General features: G+C 53.9%; 1 non-coding gene across 1 annotated transcript; it reads left to right on the top strand.

Annotated features, from left to right (window-relative positions):
• The first annotated feature begins 18400 nt into the window (after nucleotides 1–18400).
• TRNAS-GCU (transfer RNA serine (anticodon GCU)) lies at nucleotides 18401–18482 on the top strand. Its single transcript has one exon. It is a non-coding gene; the product is annotated as a tRNA-Ser (tRNA).
• Nucleotides 18483–19794: the final 1312 nt, after the last annotated feature.

Genomic DNA, 19794 nt, shown 5'->3' with positions numbered 1-19794 from the left:
GTATTGGTACCAGGGGGGGTTAGAGGTTTCATGAGGGGCACAGATATCTACATTCAGATTGTAGATGTCCCGGGGGGGGGTTAGGGGGGGTTGTGGGAGTGCAAATATCTATGTCCAGGCTGTAGGGGTTCCTGGGGGGTTAGACGGTTTCTGAGGGGCACATACACCTACGTGCACACTGGAGTGTCCCAGGGGGCTTAAGGAGTCTATATGGGGTACAGATACAAATGTCCTGGCTGTATAGGTCCCTGGGGGGCTTAGGGGGTTTTGGGGAGGCACAGATACCTAAATTCAGGCTGGAGGGGTCTCCAAGGTGTTTGGTCTGGGGCACAGATACCTGCGTCCAGGCTGCAGGGGTCCCGGAGGAGCTTAGGGTCTGTCATGGAGCGTGGTGGAGTTCGGTCCTGCACCCCTCTTCCTGGGACTCACAGTGACTCTCAGCCAGCCAGTAAAACAGAAGGTTTATTGGACAACAGGAGAGAAGGATACAGCAGAGCTTGGAGGCACAAGGACGACCCAGCAATCGAGTCCTTCTGGGGGTTCAGGAAACTTAGTTCCCAGTTTGGGATTCCCTGAATTCAAACCACCCAGCCAAAACCGAAACTGAACTAGCTAACTCCCTCCAGCCAGCCCCTTCCTGTGTCCAGCTTCTCAGGCAAAGGTGCTGACCCCCTCCCCCCTGCCTAGCTCAGGTTACAGGCTGAGCAAGTGTCCAGTCCTAAAGTCACCCCCTGCTCTCCCATCCCCCACACAGACAGTCCCTACTCCATCACAGTAATGGCCAGAGCATTTCTCGCATGGAGCAACAGTGACACCGTGTGGCCACACCGGGTAAAGCACAGAGCATCACGCCTATGTAGAGACTGTAGAGATCCCTGGGGGGCTTAGGGGTCGTTGGGGGGGGGCACAGATAGCTACTTCCAGGCTGGAGGGTTCCAGTGGGCATTAGGGGCTTCATGGGGGACACAAATATCTACATCCGGGCTGGAGAGGTCCCTGGATGGCTTAAGGGGTTGTGGTGAGCACAGATACATATGTAAAGGCTTTAGTGGTCCCTGGGGGTTTAGGGAGGTGGTAAGGGGCACAGAAACGTACATATGGTCTGGAGGGGTCCCTGGGGGACTTAAGGGGTTGTGGTTGCGCAGATACCTACGTCCCAGTTGGAGGGGGCCCTGAGGAGCTTAGGGGGGTTGTGTGGCATACACATAGCTACAGCCAGGCTGGTGAGGGCCGTATGGGTCTTAGGGGGCTTGTGGGGTGCAAAGATACCTATGTCCAGGGTGGAGAAGTCCTGGTGAGGGCTTAGGGGGTTCCTGGAGGCCACAAATATCTACATCAAGGCTGGAGGAGTTCTGGAGATATTAGGGAGTTGTGGGGGGCACATATACCTATATCGAAGCTGTAGGGGTCCTGGGGTTGCTTTGGGGCATTTTGGGGTACAGATACCTACGTCCATGCTGTAGGGGTCACTGGGAGGATCAGTGGGTTCGTGAGGGTGCACAGATACCTACGTCCAGGCTATAAGGATCCTGGGGGGGCTTAGGGGTTTGTAAGGGGCACAGATACATTCATCCAGGCAAGAGGGGTCCGAGGGACCTTAGGGGGTTCATGTTGGGCACAGATACCTGCGTCTAGGCTGGAGGGGTTGTGGGGGCTTAGGAGGGTTGTGGGGATCTCAGATAACTATGTCGAGGCAGGAGGGGTCCCATCGTGGCCTATGGGGGTTGTGGGGTACACAGATATCTGTGTCTAGGCTGGAGGGGTTCCGGGGGGCTAAGGGGGTTGTGGGAAGCTCAGATAACTGTGTTGAGGCTGGAGGGGTCCCATCGTGGCCTAGGGGGTTTGTGGGGTGCACAGATACCTGCGTCTAGGCTGGAGGGGTTTCGGGGATCTTAGGATTGTTGTGGGGGCACAGATACCTATGTCCATGCTGGAGGGGTCCTGTCATGGCTTAGGGGATTTGTGGGGTCAGAGATACCTATGTCTAGGCTGAAGGGGTTCCGGGGGCCATTAGGTGTGTTGGGGAGGGGAACAGATACCTATGTCCTGATGGTAGGGGGCCCTGGATAGATTAGGCGGTTTGTGGGGGTCACAGATACAAACATCCATGCTGTAGGGGTCCGGAGGGTCTTTGTGGGGCTCTGGGGGTCACAGATACCTGCCTACAGTCTGGAAGGGTCCTGTGGGTCTTTGGGGGTGTGTGGGGCGTACAGATGCCTATATCTGGGCTTGTGGGTTCCCTGGGGGGCTTAGAGGTTTGTGGGGAGAACAGATACCTTTATCTAGCCTAGATGGGTCCCAGTGGGATTAGGGGGTTGTGGGGGGGCACAACCTATGTAAGCAGAAGCAGGATGAACTCTACCCTGACATCTGGTGGTGAATTATGTTGAGTGTGGAAAAGAATTTCAGGGGCTGATCATGTTTGCATAGACACACCCACCCCGCCTGACACAGCCACGACAGCCTGGGATGGTTGCTTTGGCAGCTGTGGTATCCCCAGTTTATTTGTTGCTGGGGCGTGAGATGTGGAGTGTTGTCACCATGATTGTGTGGATGAGGAACTGTGAAACTGCTTTGAGACAGTGATTCTCACCATCAATTGAGTGGCACTCGCTAGACAAGGGAGTGGGCTCCTTGGGTGAACCAGAAACACCAATTGCGTTTTCTTTTAACAGTTGAATAATAGAGTTGTTTGTTTGTTTTTTTTAAGAGTTGAAGTTTCAGGCTCTGGAACTGAAATTATTAAAAAGCTGTGTTAACTAGGAGGGAAGTCTGAAACTATATTGCAAAGCTGCTGAAATAAAAAAGCAGTTTCTGGGATGGTTGGAGTGGGCTATAGAATGAGAGGAATGGAGCAGTTTCTGGAGATAGCTGGAGCAGATCAGCTAGTGGACTGAGCTGAGCAGTTAATGGGGAAGGCAGAAGCAGAATCCCATGGAAAAGCAGGGCAGTCAGCAGTAGACCATGTAAGGTGTCCCATTCTACCCAGGCTGGCAGGGGAAAAACCCTGCAGATAGACTCTTGAACTCTGGGACTGTGGGTGATTTGGGGTTGCTGCAGTCTTGAAACATTTGAAGTATTAGACTTTGGAGTCTTGAGGTTATTTGGGGATTGCTGGACTCAAGAGCCCAGGGAAAAGGACACGGCCTAGTTGAGGTGTTTCCCCAATTTAATGCTATGTTGTTTATCTCACATTATTAAAAGTTTTCTGCTACACCCAGACTCTGTGCTTGTGAGAGGGGAAGTATTGTCTCTTGGAGGCACCTAGGGGTGCGTATGTAAAAATTTCCCATGTCACTGGGTGGGGGCTCGAGCTGGTTTGCATTACGTTATAGGGAAGGGACCCCTATGTATTGAACCCAGTCCTTGCTGCTATCAATTCAGCCTGGCACAAGGGTTCCACCTATGTCCAGGCTAAAGGGGTCCCTGGGGGGCTTAGGGGGTTCGTGGGGGGCACGGATATCTAGGACCAGGCTGTAGGGGCCCCTGGGGGGGTCAGTGGGTTGGTGGGGGCACAGACACCTACGTCTTAGCTGCAGGGGTCCCAGAGGGGCTTAGGGGGTATCACTGAGTGTGGTGGAATCCGGCCCTGCACCCCATCTTCCTGGGACATACAGTGACTCAGCCAGCCAGTAAAACAGAAGGTTTTTTTGGCCAACAGGAATGAAGAATACAGCAGAGCTTTTGGGCACAACCAGGACCCCTCAATCGAGTCCTTCTGGGGGTTCAGGAAGCTTAGTTCCCAGTTTGGGATTCCCTGAATTCCAGCTACCCAGCTCCAAACCAAAACTGAACTAATTCCCTCCAGCCAGCCCCTTCCTTGGTCCAGATTCCCAGGCAAAGGTGCTGACCCCCTTCCCCCCTGCCTAGCTCGAGTTACAGGCTTAGGTCCTGTCCCTCACCTAAAGTCACCTCCTGCTCTCCCATCCCCCACACAGAGAGTCCCTACTCCATCACAGTAATGCCCAGAGCATTTCCTGCATGGAGCAACAGTGACACCGTGTGGCCACACCAGGTAATGCACAGAGCATTGCCCTCACGGAGCAACAGTGACACCGTGTGGCCATGCAGGGTAATGCACAGAGTATATGCCGCATGGAGCAAGAGTGTCACCATATGGCCACGCAGGGTAATGCACAGAGTATTTCCCGCATGGAGCAACAGTGGCACCGTGTGGCCGCGCAGGGTAATGCACAGAGCATCACACCTACGTAGAGGCTGTAGAGATCCCTGGGGGACTTAGGGGTCATGGGAGGTACAGATAGCTACATCCAGGCTGGAGGCATTCCGGGGAGGCTTAACGGGGTTTGTAGGGTCACAGATACCTATGTCCAGGATGGTCGGGACCCTGGGGAAGTTACGGAGGTTGTGGGGGGCATAGGTACTTGCGTCCAGGCTGTAGAGGTCCTGGTGGGGATTAGGGGCTTCGTGGAGGACATCAATATCTATGTCTGGGCTGGAGGGGTCCCTGGACGGCTTAGGGGGTTGTGATGAGCACAGAGGTCCCTGGGGGTTTATGGACTTGGTGAGGGGCACAGATACCTATGTATGTCCTGGAGAGGTCACTGGGGGGCGCTTAGTGGTATTGTAGAGGACACAGATACCTACGTCCAGGCTATACAGATTGGGGGGGCTTAAGGTGTCAGGGGGCACAGATACCTAGGTCCAGGCTGGAGGGTTCCCGGGGGGGGGAACTTAGGCAGTTTGTGAGGGGCACAGATACCTGCATCCAGGCTGGAGGGGTCCCTGTGGGGCTAAGGGGGTTTCTGGTGGGCACAGATACCTACCTCCAGGCTGGAGGGGTTCGTTGGCACTCAGGCGTTGTGGGGAGGCACAGATACCTCCGTCAAGGCTGGAGGGTCCCTGGGGGGCATAGCGGGTTTTTGGGGGGGCACAGATACCTAAGTCCAGGCTGGAGGGTTCCGGGAGGGCTTATGGGGTTCGAGGGGGCACAGATACTTATCTCTCGGCTGTAGGGGTCCCTGGTGGGCTTAGGGGGTTTTGGGGGGCCCCAGGTACCTAAGTCCATGCTGTAGGCATCCCTACAGGTGTTTATGGGTTCGTGGGGTGCACAGATACTTATTTCCAGGATGAAGGGGTACCAGGGGGGTTGGGGTTTCGTGAGGGTCACAGATACGAACCTCCAGGCTGTAGGAGTCCCAGGGGGGCTGTAGGAGTACAGATACCTACATCTAGGCTGGAAGGGTCCTGGGGGGTATAGGGGGTTTGTGGGGGGCAGATACCTAGGTCCAGGCTGGAGGGTTTCCCGTGGGGATTAGAGGGTTTATGGGGGGCACAGATACCAACGTCCTGGCTCTAGATGTTCCTGGGGCACATACAGGGGCTGTGGTCACACATAACCCTACATCCAGGCTGTCGGTGTCCCGGGGAGTTTAGGCAGTTCACTGGGGGCTCAGATACATCCAGGCTGGATGTGTCCCGAGGAGCTTAGGGGGTTCATGGGGTACTCAGACACCTGTGTCCAGGGTGTAGGGATCCTTGGGGGCTTAGGGGGTTCGTGGGGGTCACAGATAGTTACGTCCAGGCTGAAGGGGTCACTGGGGCATTTAGGGGGGTTGTGGGAGCACAGATACCTACGTCCAGGCTAAAGGGGTAATGGGGATGCTTAGGGGATCGGGGCGGACATGGATACCTACGTCCAGGGTCTAGGGGTCCCGAGGGGATTGGGGTTAGAGGGGGGAACAGATACCTACGTCCTAGCTGGAGGGGTAATGGTTGGTTTAGGAGGTTCGTTGGAGTCACAGATACCTATGTTCAGGCTGTAGGGGTTCCTGGAGCGTTAGGGGTTTCTGGGGGTCACAGATACCTATGTGAAGACTGGAGGGATCCCAGAAAGCTTAGGAGATTTATGGGGGGCACAGATACCAATGTCCTTGCTGTAAAGGGCCCTGGGGGGCTTTGTGGGTTGTGGGGAGCACAGATACCTACGTCCAGGCTGTAGGGTTTCCCGTGGGGATTAGGGGGTTTATGGGGGGCACAGATACCAACGTCCTGGCTCTAGATGTTCCTGGGGCACATACAGGGGCTGTGGTCACACATAACCCTACATCCAGGCTGTCGGGGTCCCGGGGGCGATTAGGGGGTTCGTTGGGAGCTAAGATACCTACGTCCAGGTTGGAGATGTCCTGGGAAGGATTAGGGAGTTTCTGGGGTGCACAAATACCTATCTCCAGGCTGTAGGGGTCGCTGTGGGCCTTATGGGTTCGTGGGGGGCAGAGATAACTATATCCCATTTTAGAGGTCGCTGGGGAGGCTTAGATGGTTTTGGGGGGGCCCAAATACCTACATCCAGGCTCAAGAGGTCCCTGGGGGGCTTATAGGGTTCGTGGGTGGCACAGATACCCATGTCCAGGCTAGAGGGGTGGCTGGGGGGCTTAGGGAGGTTGTGGGAGCACAGATACCTAACTTCAGGCTATAGGGGTATCGGGGTGCTTAGAGGTCTGGGCGGGCACAGATGCCTAAGTCCAGGCTGTAGGGGTGCCGAGGGGATTGGGGGTTGTGGGGGGCAGAGATACCTATGTCCAAACTGGAGGGCTTCCTGGGGGTTTAGTGCATTTTGGGGGGTCACAGATACCTATGTCCAGGCTGTAGGGGTCCCGGGGGGCCTTAGGGGATCATGGGGGGCACAGATACCTAACTTCAGGCTATAGGGGTTCCAGGGGTGCTTAGGAGGTGGGGGGGTGCAGATACCTATGTACAGCCTGTAGGAGTCCCTTGGGGGCTTAGGGGGGTGTGGAGATAAAGATACCTACATCCCGGCTGAAGGAGTCCTCAGGGGGTTCGTGTGGGTCAGAGATACCTACGTCCAGGCTGTAGGGGTCTTGGGGGGCTTAGAAGGTTTCTGGAGGTCACAGATACCTCCATGCAGGCTAGACGGGTCTCGGGGGGATTAGGAGGTTTATGGGGTGCACAGATGACAACTTCCAGGCTGTATAGGTCCCTGGGGCGCTTAGGAGGTTGTGGGGGGCACAGATACCTAGTCCAGCTGAGCTTTTCCCTGGGGGCAGCCTGCGCGTAGCTGCGATCAGCTGTTTGCTGGGCAGTCTCAGCTCAGCTGCTCCCCCCTCCCTGCTCCTGCGGGGGCTGAGTAAGTCCCCCCCCAAACAGCCTCAGGGGTCGGGGTGGGTGGGGGTGCAGAGCCAGCAGCAGCACAGCCCTTCCCGCTCCCTGGGGCTGCCCTGCACCTCTCGGGCTGATGGCTCTGCCATGGAATCCGCGTGAATCGCTGCTCCCCGCCCCCTAGGCTCGGCTCCGGCCACAGCAGCATCGGGTGCCCCAGGGAGCCTGGGTAGGCTGGGGCTGGGGGCAGTGGGAGGTTGGGGGGAGGGGAAGCTCCAGATACTGGCAGGGGGCGGGGAGGGAGAGGAGTCGAGCTGGAGTGGGGGAGGAGAAGCCCTGGACTGGGCTGGAGCCACGCTGGGGAGGGGGCGAGGGGGAGGAGAAGCCCCGGGCCCCTGCAGGAGCTGCAGTGTGGGGGAGAAGTGCCAAGCTGGGGCAGGGGAGGAGAAGCCACGCAGGGTTGGGAGGCGGGGGGCAGGAGAAGCCCAGACCCCAGCAGGAGCTGCAGTGTAGGTGGGGTGAAGGGGGAGAGGAGCCACCCTGGGGCAGGGAGGAGAAGCCCTGGACCCTGGCAGAAGATGTGGGGCTGAAGTTCCCGTCTCGGGAGCTTTTGAACAGGTCTGTGCATTTCACCATTTTATTTCTGTCTTATGCTTAAATTCAGGTCTTTGAGTAATGAGTTCTAAAATGCCTCACCTCTCCTGGCTTCAGTAATTATCATTATTACTGTTATTACCGTATTGTACCTCTTCTCCTCCCCCTAACCTCCCACCCCGAACCCTGAGGCTGTTTGGGGGGGACTCACTCAGCCCCCACAGGAGCAGGAAGAGGGGTGCAGTTGAGTGGAGCCTGTCCAGCAAACAGCTGATCGCAGCTGCGCGCAGGCTGCCCTCAGGGAAAAGCTCAGCTGGACGTAGGTATCTGTGCCCCCATGAACTGCTAAGCCCTCCAGGGACCTCTCCAGCCTTGACATAGGTATCTGTGCCCCCTCACAACCCCCTAAGCCCCCCAGGGACCTATACAGCCTGGAAGTTGTCATCTGTGCACCCCATAAACCTCCTAGTCCCCCCGGGACCCGTCTAGTCTGCACAGAGGTATCTGTGACCTCCAGAAACCCCCTAAGCCTTCCAAGACCCCTACAGCGTGGATGTAAGTATCTCAGACCCACACGAACCCCCTGAGGACTCCTTCAGCCAGGATGTAGGTACCTTGACCCCCACAATCCCCTAAGCCTCCCAAGGGACCCCTACAGGCTGGACATAGGTATCCGTGCTCCCCCACCTCCTAAGCACCCCTGGGACCCCTATAGCCTGAAGTTAGGTATCTGTGCCCCCCACGATCCCCTAAGGCTCCCCGGGACTCCTACAGCCTGGACGTAGGTATCTGTGCCCGCCCCGACCTCTAAGCACCCCCGGGACCACTATAGCCTGAAGTTAGGTATCTGTACTCCCACAACCTCCCTAAGCCCCCCAGCCACCCCTCCAGCCTGGACGTAGGTATCTGTGCCCCCCACGAACCCACTAAGCTCCCCAGGGATGCTCCAGCCTGGACGGAGGTATCTATGCCCACCAGTAACCCCCTTAGCCCCCCAAGGACCCCTCCAGCCTGGATGCAGGTATCTGTGCCCCTCATAAACTGCCTAAGCCCCTGTCCCCCCTCAACACACTAATCCCCCCGAAAGCCCTATTGCCTCCACGTAGGTATCTCTTCCCCCCACAACCCCCCTAAGCCTCCCAGGAACCCCTACAGCCTAGAAGTATGTATCTGTGCCCCCCAGAAAACCCCTAATCCACCCAGGGATCCCTGCAGCATGGACCTAGGTATCTGTGCCCCCCAGGAACCCCCTAAACACCACAGGAACCACTCCAACCTGCACATAGATATTTGTGCCTCCCAAAAAACCCTAAGCCCCCCAGGGACCCCTAAAGCCTGGAGATAGATATCTCTGCTGTCCGCAAAAGCCCCTAATCCTCCCCGGAAACTCTCCAGCCTGGACATACATATCTGTGCCCTCACAAACCCCCTAAGCCCTCCGGGACCCCTCCAGCCTGGATGTAGGTATCTGTGCCCCCCTGACGCTCTAAGCCCCCCCAGGTTCCCTATAGCCTGGACGTAGGTATCTGTGTCCCCTACAATACCTATGCCCTCCACAACCCCCCTAACTCCCTCAGGGTCCCGACCATCCCGGATGTAGGTATCTGTGACCCTACAAACCCTCTTAAGCCCCTCCGGAATGCCTCCAGCCTGGACGTAGCTATCTGTACCTTCCATGACCCCTAAGTCCCCCAGGGATCTCTACAGCCTCTACGTAGGTGTGATGCTCTGTGCATTACCCTGCGTGGCCACACGGTGTCACTGTTGCTCAATGCGGGAAATGCTCTGGGCATTACTGTGATGGAATAGGGACTGTTTGTGTGGGGGATGGGAGAACAGTGTGTGACTTCAGGTGGGGGATAGGACCTAAGCCTGTAACTTAAGCTAGGCAGCGGGGAGGGGGTAAGCACCTTTGCCCGGGATGCTGGACACAGGAAGTTTTGGTGTGGAGCTGGGTTGTTGGAATTCAGGGAATCCCAAACTGGGAACTAAGCTTCCTGAACACCCAGAAGGACTCGATTGAGGGGTCCTGGTTGTGTCCAAAAGCTCTGCTGTATCCTTCATTCCTGTTGGCCAAAAAAACCTTCTGTTTTACTCGCTGGCTGAGTTACTGTGTGTCCCAGGAAGAGGGGTGCAGGGCCAGATTCCCCCACACTCCGTGACACCCCCTAAGCCCCTCCGGGACCCCTGCAGCCTGGACGTAGCTATCTGTGCCCCTCACCAAACCCCTGAGCCCCCCAGTGACCCCTACAGCCTGGACCTAAATATCTGTGCCCCCCACGAACCCCCTAAGCCCCCCAGTGACCCCTACAGCCTGGACCTAGGTATCTGTGCCCCCCACGAACCCCCTAAGTCCCCCAGGGACCCCTACAGCCTGGACATAGGTGGAACCCTTCTGCCAGACTGAATTGATAGCAGTAAGGACTGGGTTGAATACATAGGAGTCCCTTCCCTACAACGTAATGCAAGCCAGCTCGAGCCCCCACCCAGTGACCTGGGAAAATTTTACATACGCACCCCTAGGTGCCTCAAAGAGGCAATACTTGCCCTCTCACAAGCACAGAGTCTGGGTGTAGCAGAAAACGTTTAATAATGTGAGATAAACAACATAGCATTAAATTGGGAAAACACCTCAACTAGGTCAAGTCCTTTTCCCTGGGCTCTTGAGTCAAGCAATCCCCAAATCACCCCAAGACTCCAAAGTCCAATACCTCAAATGTTTCAAGAGTCCAGCAACCCCAAAATCACCCACAGTCCCGCAGCCCCAGAGTTCAAGCGTCTATCTGCAGGGCTTTCCCCCGCCAGCCTGGGTAGAAAGGGGCACCTCACGGGGTCCACTGCCAACTGCCCTGTCTCTGTGTGGGATTCTACTTCCGCCTTCCCCACCAGCTGCTCTGCTCCGCCAGCCAACCTGTGATCTGCTCTAGCTGTCCCCAAAAACTGCTCAGCTTACCTCACTCTATGGGCTACTCTAACCATCCCACAAACTGCTTCTCTCTATCAGCTGCTCTGCTCTACAATATAGCTTCATACTCCCCCACTACCTAATACAACTCTTCAGTGATTTCAGATCAGAAACCTGGAACTTCAACTCTTAAGAAAATCAAAAACCAACTCTACTATTCAACTGTTAAAAAAGAAGAAGGTGCAATTAGTGTTTCTGGCTCACTCAAGGAGCCCACTCCCTTGTCTAGCGAGTGTCACTCAATTGATGGTGAGAATCACTGTCTCAAAGCAGTTTCACAGTTCCTTATCCACACAATCACGGTGATAACACTCCACATCTCATGCCCCAACAACAAATAAACTGGAGATACCACAGCTGCCAAAGCAACCATCTCAGGCTGCAGTGGCCGTGTCAGGCGGGGTGGGTGTGCCTATGCAAACACGATCAGCCCCTGAAATTCTTTTCCACACTAACCATAATTCACCACCAGATGTCAGGGTAGAGATCATCCTGCTTCTGCTTACATAGGTTGTGCCCCCCACAACCCCCTAATCCCACTGGGACCCATCTAGGCTAGATAAAGGTATCTGTTCTCCCCACAAACCTCTAAGCCTCCCAGGGAATCCACAAGCCCAGATGTAGGCATCTGTATGCCCCACACACCCCCTAAGACATAGAGGACCCCTCCAGCCTGTGGGTAGATATCTGTGACCCTACAAAGACCCTCAGGACCCCTACAGCATGGATGTTTGTATCTGTGACCCCCACAAACTGCCTAAGCTACCCAGGGCCACCTACAATCGGGACGTAGGTATCTGTTCCCCCCGCAACACAGCTAATCCCCCCCGGGACCCCTCCAGCCTAGACATAGGTATCTCTGGCCCCATGAATCACCTAAGCCATGACGGGGCCCCTCCAGCACGGACATAGGTATCTGTGCCCCCACAACCCTCCTAAGACCCCCGAAACCTCTCCAGCCTAAATGCAGGTATTTGTGCCCCCCACAGTCCCCCTAGGCCACGATGGGATCCCTCCAGCCTGAACATAGTTATCTGAGATCCCCACAACCCCCCTAAGCCCCCAGAACTCCTCCAACCTAGACGAAGGTATCTGTGCCCAACACGAACCCCCTAAGGCCCCCAGGACCCTCTTGCCTGGATGAAGGTATCTGTGCCCCTCACAAACCCTTAAGCCCCCTCCGAATCCCTATAACCTAGACGTAGGTATCTGTGCACCCTCACGAACACACTGATTCTCCTAGCGACCCCTACAGCATGGACGTAGGTATCTGTATCCCAAAATGCCCCAAAGCAACCCCGGGACCCCTACAGCCTCGAAATAGGTATCTGTGCCCCCTCACAACTCTCTAATACCCCCAGAACCCCTCCAGCCTGAACATAGATATTTGTGACATCCAGAAACCCGCTAAGCCCTCCCCAAGTCTTCTCCAGCCTGGACATAGGTATCTCTGCCCCCCACAAGCCCCCTAAGACCCATAGGGCCCCCACCAGCCTGGTTCTAGCTATGTGTATGCCACACAAACCTCCTAAGCTCCCCAGGGCCCCCTCCAACCGGGACGTAGGTATCTGCGCAACCACAACCTCTTAAGTCCCCCAGGGACCCCTCAAGACCATACATAGGTTTCTGTGCCCCTCACCAACTCCCTAAATCCCTAGGGACCACTACAGCCTGGACGTATGTATCTGTGCTCACCAGAACCCCCTAAGCCATCCAGGGACCTCTCCAGCCCAGATGCAGATATTTGTGTCCCCCATGAAGCCCCTAATCCCCACTGGAATGCCTTCAGCCTAGACGTAGCTATCTGTGCCCCCCACGACCCCTAAGCCCCCCAGGGATCTCTACAGCCTCTACATAGGTGTGATGCTCTGTGTATTACCCTGCGTGGACACATAGTGTCACTGTTGCACCATGCTGCAAATGTTCTGTGCATTAACCTTTGTGACCACATGGTGTCACTTATTAGAGGGGTAGCCCGTGTTAGTCTGGATCTGTAAAAGCAGCAAAGACTTCTGTGGCACTTTATAGACTAACAGACGTTTTGGAGCATGAGCTTTCGTGGGTGAATACCCACTTCGTCAGATGCATGCAGTGGAAATTTCCAGGGGCAGGTATATATATGCAGGCAAGCTAGAGGTAATGAGGTAGTTCAATCAGGGAGAATGAGGCCCTGTTCTAGCAGTTGAGGTGTGAAAACCAAGGGAGGAGAAACTGGTTTTGTAATTGGCAAACCATTCACAGTCATTGTTTAATCCTGAGCAGATGGTGTCAAATTTGCAGATGAACTGAAGCTCAGCAGTTTCTCTTTGAAGTCTGGTCCTGTAGTTTTTTTGCTGCAGGATGGCCACCTTAAGGTCTGCTATACTGTGGCCAGGGAGGTTGAAGTGTTCTTCTATAGGTTTTTGTATATTGTCATTCCTAATATCTGATTTGTGTCCGTTTATCCTTTTCCGTAGCGACTGTCCAGTTTGGCCGATGTACATAGCAGAGGGGCATTGCTGGCACATGATGACGTATATTACATTGGTGGATGTGCAGGTGAATGAACCGGGGATAGCGTGGCTGATCTGCTTAGGTCCTGTGATGGTGTCGCTGGTGTAGATATGTGGGCAGAGTTGGCACCGAGGTTTGTTGCATGGATTGGTTCCTGAGCTAGAATTACTATGGTGCGGTGTGCAGTTACTGGTGAGAATATGTTTCCGGTTGGCAGGTTGCCTGTGGGCAAGGACTGGCCTGCCACCCAAGGCCTGTGAAAGTGTGGGATCATTGTCCAGGATGGGCTGTAGGTCCCTGATGATGCGTTGGAGAGGTTTTAGCTGGGGACTGTATGTGATGGCCAGTGGAGTCCTGTTGGTTTCTTTCTTGGGTTTGTCTTGCAGTAGGAGGCTTCTGGGTACACATCTGGCTCTGTTGATCTGTTTCCTTATTTCCTCGTGCGGGTATTGTAGTTTTGAGAATGTTTGGTGGAGATTTTGTAGGTGTTGGTCTGTGTCTGAGGGGTTAGAGCAGATGCAGTTGTACCTCAGTGCTTGGCTGTAGACAATGGATTGTGTAATGTGCCCAGGATGGAAGCTGGAGGCATGAAGGTAGGCATAGCAGTCGGTAGGTTTTCGATATAGGGTGGTGGTAATGTGACCATCATTTATTTGCACCGTGGTGTCTAGAAAGTGGACCTCCCGTATAGATTGGTCTGGGCTGAGGTTGATGGTGGGGTGGAAGCTGTTGAAATCATGGTGGAATTTTTCCAGAGTCTCCTGTCCATGGGTCCAGATGATGAAGATGTCAAATCCCAAACGCTGGTGGTGATTTCAATACTTAGATTTCCCAAGCCAGCACAAAACAGCTTCTGTATTACCTCACTGGTTACTTAGAAGTTTAAACCATGCAGTTCCCTTAAAGTACCCAGCCTCAGGCCTCCGTCCAGATACACCTGTCAGATATGATGATGATTCCTGAAAATCTTACTTCATCATATAAAAGAAAAGATTCTTCTGATCCCAAAGGATCAGCCACATACCCAGGTTCAATCATAACTTAGATCTTACCCAAAATACATGCTATAGCCAATTTTTATTAACTAAGCTAAAATTTATTAGAAAAGAAAAGAGAGAGAGTGTTGGTTAAAAGATTAATAGACATATAGACTTGAATTCAATTCTTGAGGTTTAGATACATTGTAGAGGTGAGCTTGTATTTGCCAAAAGTTCTTTTAGAAATATTCCATAGATTATAGCCCAGTATCCATATTCAGGGTGGCCCCAGTCAATGACTGGGGATCTCAATCCTTGTGGCTTAAGGTTTCCCCCTCTTGAAACCCAAAGCAGATCTGAGATGAAGGATCGTGTCCCAGGCTTCTTACACATTTCCAGCAGCCTTTCGGCCTGAGAAAACAATAGGCTTAACTCTCCTACCAAACATCCTGGCAATTAGTACAGGGTAATTTATTCATTAAACAGTTCAAATACAGGTTACCACAACCTTCAAAGGGACACATAGACAATAATACTATTTCACTCAAGTATTATCATAAATGTTAATATTCCTTTTTTGCTCTTTGAATTAAAACTATAGCAACATACAAGACTTGTTTGCTTACATCACAAGACCTGAGCAAACATCTCCCCTTCTACCTCTAACAATGCAGACTTGCATTTCAAAGCTCTGTTCATTTACATATCGTGCTAACCAGTTCTTAAGGTTCACCCACAGGTCAGGCCAGTCGGTGAGGTGAGTTAATTAACTCTTTCTGGCCCTGTCACCTTTCAATGAGATATTAGATTATACTTATAATGTCACAGTCACGGTGAGTCGACTGCTGCAGCTCCCCGTAGACTCTGCCTGCGTCTCTCACCGAGCTGGAGTACAGCAGGCGAGGGGAGAGCACTCGATGTGTTGCATCTACACTAGACGCGATATATCGACCCCTGCTGGATCGATCGTTGCCCACCGATTCGGCAGGTGGTATAGATATACCCTGAGTATCTGGTGACCGGAGCTGGACCCGGAGGGGGACACATTAAAGGAACTCAGGGGTTAAGGTGCCTCTGTTGTCAACTGTCAGGGCTTCTGTGGCTCAGAGGAGGGTGTTTGACTGCCTGGCAGGCTTAGGCACCGCAAGCCTGGGAGGCAGGAGAAGTGTAGCAGCCACGGTGTGCTCGGGGTGCTCGTGCTCGGAGCAGGGGTGAGCTGGGGCGAGGAGGGTGCTGCAGGGCAGAGCGTGGGAATTGCCACAAGAGGGGAGCCTCAGGGTAGGGGGGGGAGCTGGCACATGTGGGTCGCCTTAGGGCGGGGACACAGGGGGAGACGGCGCAAGGTGGAAGTTTCACCTAGGGCGTGAAATATCCTTGCACTGGCCCAGCCCCATGCCCTGCCTGCAGCCAGCCCTGCACCCCCTGCCCTGCCTGCACCAGCCGCATCCTCCCTGCCCTGCCTGCAGCCAGCTCCTGACACTCCCCCTGCCCTGTCTCCAGCCAACTCCTGCCGCACCCCCCTGAGGCCCTGCCCAAAGCCAGCCAGCCCCCACACCTCTCCAGCCTGCACCAGCCCTGCACCCCCTGTCTGCAGCCAGCCCCGCACCCCCTGCCCTGTCTCCAGCAAACCCCTGATGCACCCCTCTGCCTGAAGCCAGCCAGCGCCGCATCCCTTGCCCTGCCTGCAGCCAGACCCTACCTCCAGCCAACCCCATGTCCACTGGTGCCCTGCAGTTCCCAGGGCAGTAACCCTGCACATCTGCTTCAATGAGGGGGGCAGGGAGCAGTTGGGACCCACACGTGCACACCCTAGGGTGACCAGACAGCAAGTGTGAAAAATCGGGACAGGGGGTGGGGGGTAATAGGATCCTAGATAAGAGAAAGATCCCACAATTTGGACTGTCCCTATAAAATCAGGACATCTGGTCAGCCTAGCACACCCCCAGGATTCCTGAGTTCTGTTGCTGGGTTTCCTATTGGTTCCACTGCTGGTTGTTTTCCTTTTCCTGGGGGACTTTGGGCACGAAAACTGGAGACAGTACAAAGGTTGTATAAAGGTAAAATTAAATAGGTCGCAGAGGAGTTTTTTTTAAACTTAGGCTTTTGTTGTTAAAAATTTTGTCACTCAGGTGTGAGAAAAAACACTCCCCGAATGCCGAAATTTGAACCATGCAAAGCAGCAGTGTGAACAGCGCTTTGTAGGTGGAGCTGTGCTCCCGGTGATGAAGCTCCTGCCCCTCGTTGGAGGTGGTTTGGTTTTGTTGCTGGGGAAGCTCTCTCCCAGCGATAAGGACGGCCACACAGCGCACCTTACAATGGCATGTTTAGAGTTGCACAGCTGCACCGTGGTAAGGTGCGTGGTGTAGACAGAGCCTCAGAGCTGGGGGAAAGCTGACAGGTGCTGAGGAGCATGGGGTTCAGACAGAGACATCCATTAGGAGAGGAACTATTCACAGGGATTCTCTATAGCCTAGTAAGGAGGAGAGGATGGAAGATGATAATGTACAGGCAGGATCTGATGAGAAACAGTGAAATGAAAGAGTCTCCCTCAATTACATCATGTAATAGCAGACAGCTAAACTGGGATACATTTTAGAAGTGCTTAAATACAAATGCTAGATGTCTAAGTACTAAGACGGGTGAATTTGAGTGCCTGGTACTGAGTGACGATATTGATCGAATAGGCATCACAGAAACCCCTGCACCCCCTCCTGCACCCACATGGGGAGACTGACCTGTGTGCATGGAGCAGCTGGCATTGCTGCCCCCCACTCCTCCCTGGAACGCTGCTCCTCCAGGCACCCGTAGGGGCTGTGGGATGTGGGGGCAAGAAGCGAGATCATCCGAGCTCCCTGCATCCAGGTCACTTTCCTCAGCCGGGCTGCATAAGGGGAGGGCAGAGAGCAGCAGCTTCTGATGCTCCCCTCACAGCACAGCCCAGGTGGGGAAAGTGACCAGGACGCATGGAGCACATAGTGCTGCTCCTCGCTCCACCCAACCCTCTATGGCCCCATGGAGGAGCATTGGGGCAGGGGAGAGCAGTGAGCACCTTTGCACTGCCACACGGTGCCCTTTGACCCCATGGAGCCCTGGGCAGCTGCCAGGGGGCCCCACCCCTAAGACCGGCCAGGCTTCCCAGAATGAGCAGCAGAGAACACAGAGACTGGCCACACACTGAGCAGTAGTAGCCTGTGCGGCTCGTAATGGAGGCTCGGGGGGGAGGGGACTCAGCCTCCCCAAACCTTGCATTGCCAAGGGGACAGTGGGGCCCATAACCAGGGGCCCTGGCCAAATTAGGTCCCCCTGGAAAAGTCTCCTCTATGTCAGCCTCAGGGCTGAAGGAGCTCCCACTCCCTGCTATGGCCCAGGGGCTGCAGCAGGGGCACAGAGCTTCTCTGATCTTGGGACCGCAGCGGGGCAGAGGTAAAGGAGTGACAGGGTGGGGCCAGTGGGGGAAGGCGTGGAAGGGGGCGGAGCCACAGACAGAAGGAGGGGCCATGGTTCTGGTGCCTCCACACTTGTTCCCCTTTCCCTGGGCTTGGGCATCACTAGCCCCTGCTTAGTGAGTAAGGGTCAGTGGTCCCCAAAGTGTGGGGCGTGATTTCTAGGGGTACACAGAGGAACATTCATGGGGGCACCTCAGGTCCTGAGCCAGCCCACATGGAGGGCAGGGAGGAAGCACCACTCAGCCCCACTCTGTCCAAGCTCTTCCCGAACCCCACCCTCAGCCTGAGATTCTGGCTTCCAGCCCGGCATCGACCCCTTTACCCCTGTCCGCACCCCTCTCCCCAGCAAGCAACAGCCCACTCCCAGCCCCGGTTCTCGATCGCGGCTTCCGAGGGGCCACAGCCATGGCTAAGAGGGCACAATGTGAAATGTTTGGTGACCACTAGTTTAAGGTGACATCCTCAATCACTTCTCTGCAGTCCAATAAACGCTATTCCTCACCCTCCTACCCCTCCATCAGGACGCACTAGGTATGTTCTGCTGCCCTTCGCTCATACAGGAAGGAGAATAACATTTTATTCCACTCAATCCTAAAGCGATTTGTAACCCACCACCATCCCAAACTGGTCATTTTGGGGAAGTGGCCCCATCATGCTGCATAGCTAGGCAGAGTAGGTGTGTCTATGCAAACACGGTCTGTTCCTGAAGTCTTTCCCCAGCTCCTCACTAGATGTGAAGGGGGAGCTCAGTCAGACCCTGCTTATGCTTAGTATTTAAAAACTCCATATTGTCCTTATCTCTGCCAGCCTTAGATTTCTCTTCCTGGGCCTTTTTTGACAGTTTAGGTGAGGTGACCGAGTGGTTAAGGTGATGGACTGCTAATCCATTATGCTCTACACGCATGGGTTCAAATCCCATCCTCATCGGATGCATTTAGTCTTCACCCCCCTTTATAGACAACCATCTCCCCCTTTGGCACAATAACAGCTCTAGCAATGTTGCTTCTTGCAAACAAAAACCTTCTCAGAATCTCAGCCCCTTCCCTTGCTTCAAATACAAAGTGTAAATCTCAGATTTCTAAAAAATTCTCTAGTCCTATATTTCTTAGTTTTTATCTCAAAAGGGAACATCCTCATAATCTCCCCCAAACACCCTGGGACCTTCCCAAATAATTAAAATCCCCCCATCCTGAGCAAGACCAAAACAGTGAACCAGAGCTAGAGTCTAGGATAGGCTGTTCTGAAAGAGGTAACTCAAAAACATTTTTTCTCCACTTCCTTTGGCAAAGTCTGACTCAGAAAAGAAAATTCCCCAAACTGAAAAGTTTTGCTGAAAAATCAATACTAGTCTGTTTGAAGACTTTGATTTGAATGTATTATTATTATTCTCTTCTGATTTATTTCAGTTCAGTGTTTGTCCTCCAGATGTGTTTCCAGGTGTTGAGTTGTGGGGGAGAGAGGCCAAGTCATGATGTCTCTTCCCCTCTTTCAAAGTTTCTTCCAACTTGCTAGGAAATACCTTTGCTATGATGTGAGTCAAGCAGTGTCCATTGTCGCTGTGCTATCTCGGAGAAGTCTGCATTGTACACGGTTCCTGGGATAGTATTTGGGAGTGTGGATCCCTTTAATGGGCCAGCAGCGAGTCTGGCTCCTCCATTGTCGCACCTGAAATGCTGGTGGTGGGCATTTCCCAACCTCATAACATATCTCAGTAATGCACACACAGCAAACTTCATAACTCCCCAACCAATGCTACACACACAGTCCAACACAATATTAATGTTCAACAGATCAAGACTTTTGAAATGATACCTCACCAGGCAGACTTTGTACAAACCGTATCATTATTATATGAGAGTGGTGAATATGGGGCTTCCAGGTGCTGCTTTGAGCACAGTGTGCCACACCTGAGCTGACATTGCAATGGAGAGAGTCCATCTCTCCTGGGATAAAGATGGCAGCATGGCCGGCCTGGGTCATCTGACTTGGGCCCATGGAGCTACAGGTGAGGGGCTAAAAACTGTGGTGCGGATATTTGTGTTCACACTGAAGCCTGGGTTGAGAAACCCTCACCCCTCCTGGGGTTCAGAGGTTGGGCTCAAGCCCCTATGTCTGCACTGTAATTTTATCGTCTTGCAGCCCAAGCCCCACAAGCCTGAGTCAGCTGGCCGGGTTTTGAGACAGGTGCCCTGGGTGTGTTAATCGCAGTGTAGACATAACATTAGGCTACATCTCCAGT

The sequence above is a fragment of the Gopherus flavomarginatus genome, chromosome 23, assembly GCF_025201925.1.
Source record: "Gopherus flavomarginatus isolate rGopFla2 chromosome 23, rGopFla2.mat.asm, whole genome shotgun sequence".
NCBI classification, from domain to species: Eukaryota; Metazoa; Chordata; order Testudines; family Testudinidae; genus Gopherus; species Gopherus flavomarginatus.
The sequence above is the reverse complement of the archived record's forward strand: the minus strand, read 5'-3'. Positions and strand labels throughout refer to the sequence as shown.